This window comes from Agelaius tricolor, unplaced genomic scaffold (assembly GCF_023055355.1).
Source record: "Agelaius tricolor isolate 1412-34295 unplaced genomic scaffold, bAgeTri1.0.p SCAF_1, whole genome shotgun sequence".
NCBI classification, from domain to species: Eukaryota; Metazoa; Chordata; class Aves; order Passeriformes; family Icteridae; genus Agelaius; species Agelaius tricolor.
Window position 1 is genome coordinate 40,633,161 of NW_027269261.1, and position 14,002 is coordinate 40,647,162.

Below are 14,002 nucleotides of genomic sequence, written 5' to 3' on the forward strand. Positions count from 1 at the left end.
GATACATTGTGTAATAAAATTGGTTTGGAAGAAAAGCAAAATGGTTGTTTTGTTTTCTCCATTCGCAACTACAGGAGATAAGTTTATTGGGCATTTCCATAATTATAAATGCAATAGCACGTGCTATTGAGTACCACTTTTCATCTTCCAGTGGGTGGATCAGTATTTGCTAGAATCTTGCTGTACTGGTAATGGTGCATTTTTTTGGGGAGAAATATTTTTATTTCCTATTTTTTTTTTTTTTTCAGTCAGATGTGTTTAAAAGTTCTTAGTACAGTGAGATTGCACATTTTTGCACAGCTAGGCACATCACTTGCTTATTCTATAACTTGTGATGTTTAACTAACATTTTAAATCACACATTCAAACCATAGCACCTAGGAGCCTATATTTCGAATCAAATTAAGATTTTGCTTTTTTCCCCAACACATCTGTTTACAAACAACAACAATAATAATAATCATATAATAAAAAAAATCTTTGCACCTCAAAAACTGAAATAAAATTATAAACATTCAAATCACATGAAATACCAAAAAACATTCAGGAGGCACCTTGATTTACAAAGATATAAAAGGAATTTTTACAAAGGAAAAGGAAAAAAAAGGAAACTATTTACAAAGATAGTAGGGAATAGTTCTTATACAAATCTGCTGTTTATATCGACATTTTTTCTTGATGATTCAATTACGTTTTTGACAATAATTTCCCAAGTTTGTAAAATGTGTGAACGTTAGCTATTAACATATAAAACAGGGCTATGATATCCTGTTGTCTTTCCCAGCAGCATTATTGTAAGTGACATGTACTTTTGCTGCTTCAGAGCATAAACATCCTTGTATCACATGTCTTCACTGAGTATGAAAAATCCCTTCTTCCTCCTGGAAAGACTTGGCTGTGAGGACAGCTGGTGCTTGTGCATTACAGGCATACCACAAATTTTAACTTCTTGTAGATGCTGGCATTGAGGTGCCCCACAGAGTAAATTTTGTGCACTAAGGTGTATGACAACAAAAGGGGCAGCTGCTTTCTGTTCTTAGCCTGAGAGGGTCCTGAGATTCAAGAACTGCTGCAGCATTTTAGTGTTGTAAATGAAAGCAAATCACAGTCCAAGCTGCTGCTTCTTAGAGTTCAATCTGCAGCTTGTTGTTGTGGCTGTTTTTCCTCATGAGACAGTTCCCATTACAGTAGGACATCTGTCCAGCTGGAGAGCCTGGTGCCCTTAACAGCCTGAAACATTTTGGTGTTTGGACCTTTACAGATGGGGTAAATTAAAACTGGATTGCTGATCAAAAGCAATTTCCGTGCTGTCCTGTGATCTCAGTGACCCTTGGCTGGGATCTTACATCCTCAGGAAGGGGCGCCAGTATTGCTGTCATTTGGTGGAATCATCTATTTTTTTTTTGTACCAAGAAGTCTGATTTCAAGCAGTAAACAGCACATTAAAAAGTGGTAAATTGATAAAAAATGTCCACACCTTATTTCTACTTTAGAACAAGCAGTTTCTCCCATCTATCTATGGTCTAAGCAATGCTGTATATTAGTACACAGCTCAGCAACTGTAATCATCAGGAAGCAATTTCCCCTCTAACTATGAGGGCAAGGTCTCCCCCAGCCCTCCTGGGGTGATGAGCAGCCAGTGAAAGAGAGTGAATTGTTCTCTTTTTGCCAAATAGGCCTAATGAGGGTTGTATATCTACATAAGTTATAATATAAAAATAATACATATATAAAATAGCTAGGATTTCAGCTGCTGTGCTTCAGAGGTCTTCAAAGGTGTCTAAGTGTTAGAAGGTGTGGAATTTGCATGAGATTGTAAGCAGATTTGGTTCTTAACTTAGGTTACCTGTTTTAGGAGATTTTGAAAGTCTTGATAGTCATCTCTTGCAGCTTTCAGCAAGTTAAATAACTTTGAAAACCTTCCCCCAATGACTGGAAGAGGCTGAGAGTATTGTAGAGGCTGGCAGGGAATCATAGCCTTCATTTTTTTCCCAAAAAGTTGGCCAGTTCAGTGGGGTTGGCAGGCTGCTGTCAAGAGAAGCAGCTTTTTGTGCACTCTCTGCACTCTGCAGGCTGAGCACTCGCTCTAAGCTATCCTGTATCAGCCCCTTTGTGAGGCAAATCTGGCATAAGAATTCAGAATTGATGAGAATACCAGCTTATTAGTTTTACCTTGAAAGCCTCCTGCTGAGGGATTGATGTTCTGGTCTGTCCCTGGTGGGGTGCTGCTGCTGCTGGCAGGGTGGTTGCAGTTTTTCCCAGGCAACAGCTGGCTTTTCAGCAAGAGTGAGAACAACAGAATTAGACCTTGCATTTTCCTCAGTCTATCTCAAGCTAAACTAATAGCCCTCTTCCTAATGTGGGTAGTAAGGAGTTCACAGTGTGGCCTATAATTAGCTGTGCTGCAGGTCAGTGATTGTCAGAGCAGATGGCTTTGCTCCCCCTCAATGGCTGATGGAAGATGGTCCTGGGTGTTGTAGTTGTGTGTCGGAAGCTCCTTTGCCAGGGCTGTATCAACAAGACATGGCAAACCTGTCACCATTTGTTTTATTTTAGCAAGTATAGGAGTGTTCCATTGAGTTTCCCACACCAAATATGTGAATGTCTCCCAGCAACCTGGAGGAGTTAGGCTGGACAATGGAGACAGGGAAAAGACATTTGCTTTCCAATGAGGAGTGGTGTCATGGCTCATCCTGGCAGTGTCTGTGTCCTCTGATGCAGAGGGACTTGCTGCAGCTGCTACAAGGGAACATCTCAGGGCAAGGTGTGTGCTGCTGTTAAATGTAACACCTCTCTCCTGTGCTGGGGCACTTGGAGAAGGCTCCTGCACTGGCACACGGGTGCTGCAGCAGGGCAGGCACTGGTGCTGCTCTGCAAAGGCAGGGGAGAGCTGCAGAGAGTCAGCAAGGGGAGAGGAGACTAACCCAGGGTCTTGCACTCAGAGCTGACCTGATAGACACAGATTTCTTTCCCCATGAAAAGGCAATTGAGGTCTCTGCACCTTGGGGATGGTGTTGGGGTACTTTCCCACTAGGCTTGCCAGTCACAGCTGGTAAGTGAGGATGGAAACACATGAGAGTGACAAGTCTGTTTCCCCTTTGCAGCCCAGTTCCTGGCAAGGGAATCTCTAGTCATGGCTGAAACAACATTTTGTTAAACAATCAAAAAGTCTCAGCAGTAGGTTTATGGGTATTTTCAACAGTAACTAATGAGTACTTAGGTGGCTTAGGTGAACTTAGATGCTCCAGCTAAAAATCTGATTGAAAGCTGAAATAGCCAGTAAGTTACTCTTTTATTTCTGTTCATGGTGAGACAACAAATAGATCTGGAGTTCTTCCAGTCCATTTGTGATTCAGAATTATTCATTGGATTTCTTCAAGTAATTGACTTTGCAAATCTTCACATGTTCACAATAGCACAGTTGCATATCACAATTCATGCTGTGGTGTTTAATAGATATAAGGCTCTGGTCCTACTGAGTATGAAATCCTGGCATTAGTGAAAGCAAACAGGAGCTTTGACATTAAATAGAGACTAGGATTGAATCCTAATACAATCCTATACTCATGCATTCATGGAGAGGAAGTCTAAATAACATGTGTTGATTGGGAAATACGTGCAACCAGATCTGTTTGAAAGAGAAGTCAAACATCTGCGCCCCATCAGTTGATTAGTGAATTTTAAGAACTCACACATGAATCAGTAAATTGGAAGATTAAGCCTCTTTCCCTGCTACCAGATCACTGCAGGCATTTTCCCCAAACTACACATTGCTAACAAGGTTTTGCAGATGGTGAATTATTTTACTCTTCATGAATATTTTTCAGTGGCTGATTGACAGCTGATAGACACTTTTTCTTGAGACAACAATAAGCCATATTTTCCCCATTGCTGTATTTATGGAGGCACTGCTTTTCTCCTTTCCAACTGTGACATGGGTTTGTATGGTCTGGACCCTCCCCAAAAGCACAGTACGGGCAGCTCACAATCCCACACTTACTCTTGAGGCTTTGCAGGGCTGGGGCACCGTGCCCAGCATCCTGGACTTCGGGGCTACCGGGAGCTGCTGCAACAGGAATAACCAGCAAGGAAAATGCAGGTGGCTGTAGGCAGTTTTCCTGTTTCCACAGGCCAGGGTTGATGCATTTGAGCTTCGCACCAGCAGATGGCAGGGTCGTGCTGTCCATGCAGCCTCGACCAGCATTTGTTACTGATCCCCTGCCTTTCTAGGGTGGGATTTTAAAGCTCAAGATACCGAGCCTCTGACTGGCATTTAGGAAAAATATACTATATGTGCTCAGCAGTGTAATTAAAGAACTATCACTCTTGAGACTGGCCTGAGTTAAATGCACCAGATTCGAACAATGTAACTTTTATGAGAGTGCAGATGAAGGACAGAAATTTCAATTTACGATATTTCTCTAGAAACTTCTTTTCCACTTATTTTTCAGGCACTTAGAAAATTGTGCAATTGGTAATGTCAACCCAATTTTTCTCTTGATCCTTTCTACTGTCTTTCTCCCTGTGAGTTTTCTTTTATTAAGGATCCTCTGAAAGTGAATTTGGTTTTGGTGTTTCTTTTCTTTTCTTTTCTTTTCTTTTCTTTTCTTTTCTTTTCTTTTCTTTTCTTTTCTTTTCTTTTCTTTTCTTTTCTTTTCTTTTCTTTTCTTTTCTCCTGTTAGAGTCATTCTCAGCACAGCTTTTCTTTCAAGCTCTGAAAGATAGGATGTTGATTTCATGCATACCATATGGAGGGAATCCTTAACTTGTTCTGCCTACTAAACCCTACCTTCTCATTCAACAGTCAAAAAATCATACAGATGAAGAAAATGTTGCTGCCTGTTGCCATTAAGAGAAAATTATATTATGTCTCGGAGAAAAATCAAAACTAGGTAAATTATGCTGATCTCTCAGTTAATATAATAGCTTTCCACTGCTAAATTTTATAGCCATAGACTAAAAAATTTAAAGGTTTTTAGTCTATGTGAGGTTTGATGGTAGGAAAGTTTTGGACTTGTTTTATGTAGTAGCTGAGGCCTTGCAAAGTACCTGGAAAGCTGCATTTTTTTCTATTCTGTTAGGTATGGATAAGGAGATTGCCATAAAAATGGAATTGTATTTTGCAGTAAATCATTAATCATGGTAGAAGCAGTGGCAGTGATTAATTGGTCAGACAGAAGGCATGTGCCTGACCCATGACAGTCACTGGAAATGTGATCTGACTTTTTAGCCAATGGCAACTTGTTTCTTTAAATCTGGGAGACCAGAGTCTCTGCTGCCTCTATGGACAATGCCCAGACCAGCAAAGGTGGCTGCAGAGCCCATCCTACTTTCAGTGTTAACTCATTCCTGCCTGCCCCAGCTGTGTCCATGGGGTGTTTCAGCATGAGAGAACTCTGTTTTCTGGCTAACCCAGCCCACTGCCAGCCCTGATTCCTGCTGCCTTAGGTGCTCCCTATGGCACTGATTCAGGCAGCCCAAGGAAACAGATCAGCAACATTTATGCTGGCTCAAAACACAGCTGGGCATTGCTTGGAGGGAGCCAAGCTAGGCTGACTCTGGCACGCTGCAGAGGGCTGGGGCCTGCGCGTGGAGCTGTGCTTGGGGCGTGCTGTGCGGTGCAAGGTAGGGAATGCCATGTGCCTCTGACTGATGTCCTGGCACGACATGGTGAGTCTGCAAGATCTGCTGGGTGACTCCTCAAAGACTGGGAGAGACTTGGCCCCAGCATGCCTGGCCTCCTTGGAAGGGTGCAGGGTCAAACCAAGCCAGTTGCTGCTGCCTGCAGGACAGCCAGCCAGGCTTGTGCTAGATGTGAGCCCTCGCTAAAATGAGCATGGAGGCAGGGCAGCTGGCTCACCACACACTGATCAATGCCAAGCCTGCCCCTGAGCAGAGATCAGCTCCTCCCAGCCAACTGCACCCAGTCTATATACTAGGCATGCCATTCCATAGAATGGAATATCCCTTTGGCCAATTTGAATCAGCTGTCCTAGCTGTGCCCACTCCCAGCTTCTCCTGTATGTGCATTTTGACAGAGCATGGGAAACTAAAAATTCTTGACTTGGAGTAAGCACTACTGAGCAACAGCTAAAGCACTATCAACATTATCCTCCAAAACACAGCACCGTACCAAGTGCTGGGAAGAAAATTAACTCTATCTTAGCTGAAACCAGGACACCAGGCAGGCTTTTCCCCCCCTTTCCTTCCTCTTTGGTGCCAGAGGGCTTTACTGGTGATGGCTGGCTCATAGTTTGGCTGTGTGAACAACAGAAGCGCATCAGGACAGGAACAACAAGTAGGCAGTTTTAAGTCTCTCTTTGTCAGGAGCCCTGGGTTGTTATTACAGTACATGTGCTGACTCTGGCACGGTTCATCGGGCACAAGAAGGACTTTAGTCCTGAGCAGCACACATGATTTACAGCTGTCACCTTTATATTATTCTGCTGCCTCAGTACCCAGTGCTGTTCCATGCTGTGTCAGATTAAATGCAGGGCACAGCTGAACTTCTCTGCAGACTGACAGACACCAGGGAAGGAGATCTGTGTCAATGTTGAAAGCAAATGCCTTCCCTAGTTCCAAGGTTGGTTTTAAACTACTTACCCAAACAGGTTTGGGATGGTACCACCAGAGGTATGGTGGCTGGTAAATTGATACCAGCCAATTTACAGTATGGAAAAAAAAAAAATACTATTTTTTATTTCTTTTAAAATAGTGATTTGGTAGCATGGGCCACAGAAAAACTAGCCATAGTTATGACCATCTTGCTTTCAAGTTACTGTATGAGATGTTTTGAAAACCCCATAATTCACTGCTTTTTGGGCCTAGAGCACTTCAAGAAAGGGACAAGGCTGGTGTCCACTGTTTGAACTTTTTGTGCTGACACACAAAGAAGGGAACCATATTCCACAACAGGCCTCAAAATCAGTTCATTAACATTATCTCTGACTTTTTTTCTCAGCTGCCCTTTCTTTTGTTCCAGTGTAGCTCCATTTTTGTCAGCTTGTTTCCATCTAATTCAGAGCACCATGTGGTCTCTGCACCTTTGAAAAGAGCCTTGCAGTGCTCTCCGGTAATTGCTTTGCACACCCTTCCATACAGCTGGGGGAAGGCATGGCTCTGGTCATTGGTCAGATGCATTTGTAGTTTTTACAAACTTATGGGAGGTTTAGGGCAGTCAGCAGTCTGCAGAGGCATTTTATAAATACTTCCAGCTAAATGAAAAGGAGCAGAAAGTCTTTGCGTGTGGAGGTTTGAATGAGCAAAGACAGCTAAACAGGAAACTGCACTTTTGGAGCACGGGTGTGTTTAGCAGGCACCACTCTGGCAGCCCAGGGATTCACAGGGATTCAGGGTTCACAGCAGGGGTTTACCAGAGCAGGCTCTCCAGGCAACATTCTAGGTCAGGCACAGTAGCCAGCACTCCATGTGTGGGAAGGAGTGTTACAGAAGTACCGGTAGACTTGCTCAAGAATCATAACGTTATTTTTTCAAGCGATTTCTCAGTCTTTTTAGTCTGTAGTCTCCTCTTAAATCCTTATTGTTTTGGGTTTTTTCCCCTGAGATTTTGAAAGCTAGGTCAGCACTAGGTCTTCACATGTCCCATGTAATTGTTTGAAACCTGGAGTAACTGTTCTATAGAAAATGCCCATGTGCTGGCTCTGCTGTTTAAGTAGAAGGCAGACAGGGTCAGAAATGCCAGGTGAGCCTGGGGACTGGCAGTACCAAGTATCATGGCACAGAGGAAAACTGACCCTCATGAGCACTGCAGAGCATCCCTTTGGTAAGGGACTGGCAGTGGTGAATCATCTCCTGACATCAGGAGTAAAAGCCACCTGTAACAGGTCTATAAGGTCATGTTCAAGTGCTTCCTAAATCATGCAGGATATAAAAAGGCATTTATTAGAGGATGAATCTGAGTAAAGGGTTTTGGGAAGAATTACAGGTAAGGACTGTCCCTTTGCTCCCATGGAATCTCTTGAACATCAAAATACCTAAAAATTCCAAATCTATTTCCCTTTGAAAGCACAAAGCTTAACCCAGTTTCTGGTGACTGACCTAAGCAAATCTTGGCTTGGTGACTGCTATGAGTTGAATTAGGTGCCTACACCATGAGATAGGCATCTAATGTAGGTCCATGAGCCTAAATCAAAAACTTGCCACTTGGTTTCCTTTGTGCATCTCACCCTAAGTATCACTCCCAGCCACTGCCAGGTTATTTCCAGAGCTGCTGCCAGTGGGTTGTTTGCTCAAAGCCTGCTCCCTTGTTCCTCAGGTCCAGGGTTCAGGAGTCACCTGGGGAGAAAAAAAGAGAGTGTTCAACCAACCCTTTCAGTGCTGTCATATTCAGGTTTTGCCTTCCTTTTGGGATCCAGCTGGGATGTTTGAAGTCCCCTGTGTGCAGGGATGAAACTCTGGCATTTGGCTGCTCTCTGGGTGTTTACAGCAGACTTGTAGACCCCAGGGATCTGAGGGAACAGGGCACCACATGCCAGCCAGCCATTGGGGGGGTATGTGAGCCTGGAATGGGGCATGTCCACAGGGGGCTGGGACAGCGTGCCCCAGAGGGGCTCTGCCAGCATGGGGCTCTCTACATGAAACCTGCCTGCTTCAGTGTCCTTGCTGGCACTCTGGTAGAGCAAGAAGAGGTAATTTTGGACTACAACTGTAAGGCAGGTCTGGGAAGCTGCTGAAATCCTTCTGTCTGCACAAGGGAACCTTAGTGCTAATTTGGCAATATCCCATTTTTAGAGGCTTCTCTCTCATAAACACCTGCCCTCAATCTCCTCTTTGGCTAATTTCCTCTGTTCTCCACTGCAGCCAAAACACCATTTACTTTTGAAGGATTAGGAACTGCCACTTCCAAGCAATGTCTGAAAGAAATCACTTCAGCAGCAAAAGATCCTCTAACAAAGTTGCTGGAACCATTACATCCCAGCAACCTCAGGAGCAAGCTGATACAACAGAAGTGCCCACAGTACAGCCTAAAGGTGGGATGCAACCTATCCTGCCCTGGAGTATGGACCAGGGCTGCGTTTCTACTGACTGGAACCAGGGAACACAGGTCTGGAGGTGCTGCAGAGTTTCCATGGAAAGTGGGAGTAAGTGAAGCTATCTGCTGGCTGGGAAAACAGAAGGTAGTGCGACTGCCTCTACTTAAAGGTAATGACTTTTGAAGTTATTAGGAGACTGATTGCTGCCTTTGAACACTGCCTCTACACAGTACAATGAAGTGGGTAGAAACACAGATGATGGCAAGGTTGTAAATTTTTTAAACATAGAAATCCACCTTTTTTACCAAATAACTAACCCTTCAAAAGCAGATTTTAACATTTCCTGAAATGGGACCAAACCCTGGCCCATTTGCTTCACATCTTAATTGAAGTGTAGTTGTTTCCCTGGGCCACTACATGGATTTCAATTTTGGAAACTGCTCTTCATGAAAATACTTGAATATGTGGGGTGAGATTAATCAAACCACCTTCAGGACACAGGAACACAGGGATCTGCAGTCATGCTTCAATTAGCATTTTTCTCTTGTGTTTCACATTAAACACGTTTTAAAGTCTTGTCCTATGTGCATGATGAAAGCAGAGGAATGACCGATACTATGGCTAATCCTTGCCAGATTCAAAAGGAGGTGCTAAGTCTACTTCTATGACAGATGTTAAACCAGTAATCCCAAAACAAAGCACCAAGGAGAAGTCAACAGGTGCGAAGGACCAAGCATGCTGAGGAGACTTTCTTGACAGAGAGTACAACAGAGTTACTCTTCCTAGAAGAGATGAAGCCATCAGGAAAAGACAGAGAAGTGGAAAGGAGAAACAAAGTTAGACTGTGAAAGGTTGTGTGAAGCCCCACACAAGCAAAGGGAAAACACATGCTTCAGTGCTGTCTTGGATGGGGTCCAAAATGTCTTACAAACATGCAGCTAACATAGAATAGTCAAGATCTGTTCTGGTTTAATTTTGGTGTATCATGTTTAAATTAGTGCGCTAGCTCACGTCAAGTATGTGCTTGTAATTAAATTTTGAAAGAACATTTTCTTTTCTGAGAAAGATTTAAAAAATGAATTGGTTATATTTCAGCTTTGTTGACAAAGACAGTTTCAGTTAATGAAAGACTAAACTGTATGCATTAAGAATGAGAGGAATATAAACCATATGCTGTTATGTTTGGTGCACTCAAAACAGTTCTTTTTTCTACCAGATTCCCTGGGGCTGTTTTCAGACTGAAGGTAATCTATGTATTTGTTTTTGTGCTTTAACAAGAGATAACCCAAATAGGTACAGGTTGGAAAACTGAATGTTTTTGATCCATTTTGAAGTGTCTTTCTGCTAAAAAACTGAGGGGACTAAGCCTGAATGTCTTATTCTTCACAAGTCAAATTCTAAAATTAGATTAGTTTATTTTTAGGGTTGAAACTTGCACTGTCTTGCTGCCTTTCTGTATTTTCATTGAAATTTATGGAATGTATCAAGCCCAGAGTGCATCCTTTTTGAATAAAGAACATCTTGTACTTTACACTGAAGACTTTGGTATTGTTTTCTCAGAAGGCTGCAAACCGCTCTTTGGAAGGAGAATTTATGTTGGTTTCAACTGTTGCCTATTAACAAGAAGTTGAAGACATTCAAAGAACTGCATGAACATTTCTCTCAGAAGCAATTTAAATACTCTCATTTTAGGATATTTCATTTTTACAACAAATGTTGGCCTTGGCTTCAAGAACCTCCAGTCCTTGAACATTAAATTATCAGCTGCAGGGAGTACATGTGGTTACAATAAAAAAGAAACATGCACAAAGTTTATTGTAAGGAAAAGAATATCATCCAGTTTGATGTTATTCTTATTCTGGTTTTATGAGAGTAGTGACAAGGGATGGGTAGTTGTAAATGTCTTTATGAATCCCAAACAGCTCTTGTATTTTGTTAGAAAAAATGTTTTTATACTGTTTGTATTCAAAATGAGTTATATATACCCTAGTTCTTGAAAGGATTTGAGCAATTGCACCAGGAATATTGCTGTCTTCAGTATAATACATTCTTGACTGGCTCTATTAAAATCAACATTGCATTTATTGTAGAGCTTGCAGTATGTATAATCCTGCTTCTGTTTGAGATAGTGGGAATATTTTAATCAACCTCAGTGAGAACTTTTATGTGTGCTAAGGAAACAGATGAATTCCCTTTATCACAGATAAATACCATGTCACCTTTCTCCCAGTAAAGCCCCTTATTTAGCGTCTCAGCATCCAAGCTGTCCTGGTGAGGTGTCAAGATCAGTCACGCATGTCTCTAAACTGAATAGGGACATTAATAACCTCACCCATATGAGAAAGCATACCTACCTGTATGAGAAGGTGTTAGAGTCTGTTACTCAGAACTGGAATGGAGAAAGCTGTTCACCTGCAGCTGTACCACTGCCTTTGTATGAGTTTCTTCTGCTTTGCAAAACACTGCTTGGCAGATAAAAAAGTTTGTATAGTTCCAGGCTGTCACAAATGCCCTTGCTTATCCAGACTCATTCTCCCACATCTGGCACATCTGTAGGGAGAACACATTATAGTGTGTTGATAGGAACATCATGAATCTTAGACATTCTGAAATTAACTTTGCTATCCCTACTGCTGTGTTTGTCTGCTAGCTTTTTGCTGCTGATGTAATTGATGATGTTTGAGGTTTTTGCTGTTTTGTGATACTTTTCACTTTTTTAATTTGTAGAGCACTGGTTGTTTCTACAATAGGGACTTCACAGGCCCATGACGTGGACAAGAGTACTGGTTTCTGGTGACTCTCCCAAGCAACTGCAGGCATCTTTAGGGAGGTGTCTATGTCTGTTTCAGTGGGAAACTGAGGCACAAGGAGCACTACAGAAGACCTCTTGTAGATTAGTCTTTTGTCTGCACTTTAAAGTCAGGTACGTAATGATGACTTGTCATTGCTCTTTGTTGAAAATTTGATCTCCCTTTTCTGAGTCAGTGTGAACTGCTTCTTAGCTGGGCAAATTTTGGCTTCTCTGCTAATCTTTCAAATATATTTGTTAGTGCTGCAGTTTAGTGTTGTCAGCTCAGGTTTCAGGCTCTATTCAGGATTCCTTTGTGAATCAGGGTATTATATCTGCTTGTATCATCATCATCCCTTCAACGTCTTTAATCTTCTGAAATTAACTAATATGAATGCACACTCTACAAGTGGAGAGTGCCTTTTGTATTCCTTAAACAAAACAAAAGCCCAATAACATCAAATAAGTACAGCTTGTCCTGCTTCTGCTGTGGTGTCCACACATTCATTTTTCTAAGCTGATTTGGCCTATACAAATAGGTGCAATCATTGACTACATTTGTATATGTTGATCTTATTTCACCTACCAGAGCCTTTGTGAAATTTTACAAAAAGGATAGAACACTTTTCTTCCATCCTTCCCTGCTTTCCAGCTTTTTCCCTCTCTTTCTAGACAGTGACATATATCTAAGGAATGTTACCCCAGGGCTTGTTGTATTACAAAGTACAGTCTTCATAGCAGTGAGCTGAGAACTGAGCTTAAGCCTAAAGTTTCCACAGGAAACCTTTTTGTCAGCTAGAAAAACTGTTGCACTCCATCATTTTCATGCCATCAACAGCTGAACAAGGTATTTATTTACACTTTCCCCCATCCACGTATATATGTGTACACCATATATATAATTACACCTGTGAATGGCACACGTGTACACCACAGAGCCTGAAGTAAGCCCAGTGGATGTTGCTCTTGGAGAGAAATGGGAGTTTTCACTTTCCCCTCACAATCACCTTCACAAAGATATTTTCTTGTAAACAACAGTCACAAGGACACAGTTCTGCTGAAGAGGCAAATATATTAAACTGCTTAAAAATAATTATTGTTAATGAGAGCACTGCACTCTTACACTTCTAAACCCAGAAGAAAATATGAATGCAAAGACATTTTCAGAGTTGTTAACCTATCTGAGTAGAATCAGAAGGAAGCAAATTTTCATTAGATAGTGCCTTCATTCAGCTGAGTAATTGAGTCAGATGGTACATGAGTGGTGGCAATGTTACTAGCTCCTAAAATACACAGTTGTAACAAGCATTTCTCCAACTGCAAGCAACTTCTAGATTGGTTACATTTTTGCTCATTTTTTAGTTGTTTTGGACGCAGAACAGCAACTTGGAAGAAAGGGAGAATTTTGTCATTTAGCAGGCTTTGGTTTGACCAAATACCATTTCAGCCTAAGTTTATCTTCAGATGCCAGCAGTTAGGGTAGTATTCATATACAATTTTCTGCTACTAATGGTGACATTAAGTATCACCCAGAGCTAACATAAAGTAATTGTACAATTGAAAAAAAGTATCAAGCAGCCTTACTGTTGAAATTTTTAATTTATAGTTCAGAACAGCTGATCCTAACCCAATTAAATAACAGATATCTCAGATGTCTTGAGGGATAATGTCTATTCATTCCCCTTTGGCAGAATCCCTTTCCCCTTTTATAGTTTCTGGGTTTTAATAAAATTCTGAATCACATGATGATGATTTAAGTTTGGTACAGTGATGCATGAATGACTGTATAATTCTTTTTATATCATTAGCAACTTTTAGTGGAAACTGCAGAATTACTTATGCTTTCTTGGCTGAATTTTTCTGCTCTAAAACCAAACTGCTTTCCCTGCTTCAGTAATTTTTGGGGGGTTTTTTATGTATGATGTGTTTTAGTCTTTGATTGTTTGGTTTGGTTTTTTGGTTGTTTTTTGTTTGTTTGGTTGGTTTTTTGTTTGGTTGGGTTTTTTTAAAATATTTGAGTCTTTTTAGCAGCATAGGCTTATAACTAAAAATAAAATAGGGTAAATGATGGCTTTGCATTGAACAGATGAAGGAGCTCCTGGCATTAATATCTAACTGTATTCTGTCATCCAGAATAACTATCAAACTAACTTCTGTTAAAGGACAAAGTTGTATACTGCTTTATACTTTCTAGCAGAAAGATTCTAATAATGTTCCTAGG